Source organism: Gavialis gangeticus, unplaced genomic scaffold (genome assembly GCF_001723915.1).
Source record: "Gavialis gangeticus isolate Ggan-Ray unplaced genomic scaffold, GavGan_comp1, whole genome shotgun sequence".
Lineage (NCBI taxonomy): Eukaryota > Metazoa > Chordata > Crocodylia > Gavialidae > Gavialis > Gavialis gangeticus.
Genome location: NW_017729030.1, coordinates 3,739,009 through 3,743,956, shown reverse-complemented (window position 1 = coordinate 3,743,956; position 4,948 = coordinate 3,739,009).

The window sequence follows — 4,948 nt, the reverse complement described above, 5'->3', positions numbered from 1 at the left end:
GGGGGGGGGGGGGGGGGGGGCAGGGAAGCTGGGCAGATTCCAGCTAGGGTCCTGTGCAAGTAGGAGAGGGAGGGCAGGGTGTTTCCCCCCTCACTCTGCCTGCCTCGGCCAGGGCGTAACCATACACCCTGCTCTCTGCTGAACCAGGAAGGGGTCTGCGATAGAAGTTCCATAAACTGGTTTGACCTAAATCAGTTAAGTATGATACTATATTCAACTAGGTTACTCTTAAAACAGTTTCAGACATTTTGAGACTGGTTTATGTGCACTGAACTTCTGTTCCATTATAGGTTTAAACTGGTTTCTGATGACTTAATGCAGCTTATGTGTAACTCCTGTCCCTTGCCCAGTAGTCACACAGTTCTTCTCAAAATATGTTTTCATGTTCAGTGCTATGAGGTGAAGCAGTATTTCAGAGAACGAAGTCTACTGTTTGAATGACTGTATATTTAATATATTTTCTAAAGGTTTTCTTTGAAAAGTACGAACAAGATTTTGAGATTTACATTCTATTTATAAACAGGGTAAATCATTTAAATTAAAGTTCCCTGCCCTTTGTAGAAAGAATACATGGAAAAGAGAATAAATTATGACCTAAGGCATTAGTACATAGGATATATATTTTTCAAATTTCCTCTACTAAGAATATAAATTTAAAATTCAGGACAAAGTTGCAAAGTGTATTGTTAAACTATAACTTCCTTGCAGTAATGGACTAGATAACTTTACAGTCTGCCCTGCATAAGGCTTATATGTAGTGGGGAAATCCTGAGCTCACAGACCACTGATAGAAGTGATGGCTTGTCACATAATCAGGCCGCTGAAGTGCTCTACAGCCGTGCCCTGGCAGAAGAGCACAGCTGCAGGTCACTATAGCAGTGCCTGACTGTACAACAATCTAAAGCATTGGTCAAGGATTGCCCTTATTACATGAGGGTTCAGATGAAGGTGTTCCAAAGCACCTTCATTAACTTGTGTCAGCATGTGCAGAGAGGAGGGCTGGGCTGATGTAACTCAGTCCCACCACCAGTGCTGTCTTCAGAATGGGGGGGAGAGAAGGGAGGGGAGAGAATTCCATCTGGGGTTTGCCCAACCTGTGCTGAAGGGTGGGGCAGGTGGATTGGTGCCCCCCCACCCCATCCAATCCACCCGACCCACCCTCCAGCACAGGTTGGGCAAACCTCAGACTGATGTCCCTCCCTTCCCTTCCCTTCCCTTCCCCTCTCCCGTTATGAAGACAGCATGGAAGCAGGGAGTTGGAAGGGGATGGGGCTAGGGGACAGCAGCTGCAGACATGCAGCTGCTCCAAACTGGAGCTCAATCCTCCAACCCGCTGGACCCAACAGCAAATATCTGATGGGTCTGGGGGATTGCTGTAACTCATGGCACTTCCTGTGATGTGCCATGAGTTACAGCAGGACATGCACATCTGTCAGTACCTACAGAGTCACAATTCTTCTTATTTTTCTTATTGGCTTTGGAAGATTGGGAAGGGGAACTACTTTTTCCCCGCTTTTCTTGAAGCCACTTAACTTCTATTATTTATAAGCCCAGCTTCCCTGATATTGTAGCCCATCTTCTTGAGGGGGTAGAGTGGGGTGAGTAGGCCCTGTTTCTTCTTGGTTAAGCAAGAGAGTAATTTGTGGGGCTTTTCAATTTTTCTTGCATGGCCAAGGTAGCTTTGGCAATTTTACCATAATATAAATAAGAATTAATTGATTAATAATGTCTAGGTAAAAAATAATTTCTGTGCTTGTGTTCCACGATGCCAGTATGAAAATTATAGATTTTGCAAGATGATAGGTGTATACTACTTGAAGAGCAGTTTTCAACCCTTTCCTACTTTGATTTTTTAAAGCTGCCAAGATTCTCATTGATTTGAGCCCCAGGAGTGCAGTGGGTTGAATTACTTGCATTCTTTTTTCTAATATATTTAGGCCTCTTTTTCATGCTCATGAATTGTCTACAAGCAACTAGTTCTGATTTGTATGGATATGTTTAAATAGCAACTGTTAAGAAACACATTGTGAAAACAAAATTTAACCTGTAGTTTACTAATGAATTGGCTGTTACAATTACTTATGCTCATTTAACTGGCTGAAGCCCTGTGTTTCTACTACCTGATGGTCTGTGGTTTTTAAACTGGAGTCTCTTTTTTGTTTTCCAAATTGCATGAGTCCAGTTTTTAAATAATCTGCTGTGCAGATGATAAACAGACTTTTAAAACTGATCATAGGAGTTCTGCTTCCTTGAACAGTCTTATGAATATTTACTGAAGATGCTTTTGCTTTCTGAAAATTTTCTTGCATATAAAAGTTTACTCACCAAACTGTTTGAAAACATCTGAATAAAAGGAATTTTGAATTCCACTGGAGCAAACTAGTGACTATTAAACCTCCAGGATGTTTGTCAATCTTTTTTGTACAATTTCTCAACTCCATTCAGGGGAGCTGAGTGGCTGCAACGGCAGTAATGTAAGTTTCTATAGTAAGGAGACAGGTAACAGAACTGAAGATAGACTTCAGACATGAAAAAAAAAAAACCTGAAAAAAATGTGCCTTACTGGAAGAAGCAATGTGTTACTTCAACCCAGCTCTGCAGCATTTGTATAGATTGGGAACTTCAGCAGGGCTTTTTGGCACTTTTATATAATATCTGATTCAATTAGCTATTAGATAAAAGCACCAAGAAAGCCCTATTAAAACACCCAATTTATACAGATGTTGGGCAAGTGGGTCCAACTAACAAGATGTCTCTTCTGGGCATGAGCTAGACTTGGTGCAGAAGCTAGTCAAGTTTAGATGAAAACGCCTTTTAAAAAAAATGCAATGTCTGCAAGAAGCCATTTGAACAAAAAAGCTGTTTTATTTTGTTGCTTAAAACATCAAAATGCAGTTTTGATGTGATTTGGCTGGAATTTAAGATCTGTTTTTCCCTTTATGGCTTTTGAGGACATCAAGAAAAAGTCTTTGAGAATGTTTCACACACTGATTCTTCACCCTCAATCACCAGCATCCCAGAAAAGAAATCATGAAACTTCTGATCAGCCCAAGATACTAACAACTGAAACTCATGCAGTATTCTATTGACAGCTCCATTACAGGCAGCAACAATGGCCTTTCTTCAGACCTTAATCTTCATTTCTGAAGATTAAGGTCTGAAGAAAGGCCTAAGGTGAGGGCATCATGTAACGACATCAAATTCTTCCTTATGATATCTAGGGTCAAAAGAACTGTTGCTGTTTCTGAGAGGGACTTGCTTTTTGACATAGTTGTAATAGTAATCCCCATCCTTGACAGATAAAACAAAACCCCAAATTACTGCGGAAAATACCAAAAGTAAACAATTTTCAACTCCAGCAGCTTGAAAATAGCTTTCACAGAAGAAGTCTGATTCAAAACACACTGGATAAATTCAGTTGCTCTCTCCTTATATTGAGGAGTTTCCTGGTGGGTATGCACATTTCTAGACTATTAAGCTGATTTTTGTTTAAAATACATTACTGAAAATGTAGAGGCTACAGGCCTAGAAATGGATAAGGCTTTTACTTACAATGCAAGAGCTGTGTTTAATTAAGATAGAGTATTTTTATACTATGTGAATATATCCCTTACCGGAATAGATTGTAATTGATTATGAGGTGGGCTTTTATAACTGTATATGATTCTGCAATTCCAAGAAGCTTGCTAAATCAAGGCCTTTTCTTTTGTATATGGACCAGCAGAACAAGTTGCATGACTTTAGTATTCTACAATAAAGATTATTCAAAGAACTCTTTATTAGACTAAGGAGTTCGCTGTGTTAATTGCAAATACAGAAAGATGCAGAAAAATGGGGGAAGCATTGCCTACTACTCTCAGCTAACATGTGAATTATACGTGACATTTAAATAATAGTCCAGTTTGGGAATTTACCTGTTATGTTCCAAATACCTAACCAATCTCTAGATACTTTATATCATCTACTCTCTCCTTCCCACCCTCCTCCACCAGGATGGAAAATATAAGGAATAGTTTATCTGGATTCAGGAATTATATGCCATCCAGACTCTCCCATGCTCCTTCAGAACCTGGCCTTCTGGGCAGGAGGGTGTAATGGCTCAGTGAAATGGCTGTTATCATGGATGGGAAGGGGCTTTGAATTCTTGCCCCTAATAGGGTAGAAACTCTCTATCTGTTTTATCCAATGACTATTAAATGAAAGAGGCAGTAGTACAAACCACACATGCAGATACAACACAGATATTTATTTTTCCAGACACCTCACCTCTCAAAAAATTCATTTAATTACATATAAGGTTCCACGGAAAGTCCAGAATGCCAAGCCATATGCTGAAATGAAGAAATAGTTTGTCAATGTTACTACTAGGCAGAGACATACTTCTCTTTTTTGATGCCCCTGACACTGTCATTTGTTACTATACAAACTGCTATCTCCAGGTAGTTAGTCTATTGTGGCTACCTCTGTGCACATTTTTAGTGATGTACCTTGGGACAAACTACAAGTACTGGTTCTGCTGATCTGTCTGATTAACTATATGACACAGGAGTTCAACAAAATGTGGGCCTTTGAAAAAAAAAAGTTATATTTTTAAAGGGACATATATAATTCAGACATATTGGGCCAGATAAAGGGCTGACACAGGAAAATGTAAATTGCATGCCCAGTGCTAGAAAAGGGATTATTCACAAGTTGTAAGAATAAGCAGCATTTCTGCCATTTGGCTCACTTGGGGTTTCTAGCAAGGTCTGGCAGCTTTAACTACCGTCAGACTTGTGCTGGAGATCTGCCAGCAGAAGTCACAAAAAGAGAGAAGCACTGAGGTCCCAATTCAGGAAAGCCCATGAAGACAAGCAAAGCAGCACAAACTTAACTGCTTTCCATAACTGGGGCCATTTCATAGCCAACTCCATCTAATTGTTGGACTATATCAGCTCTCTAGAGTCTT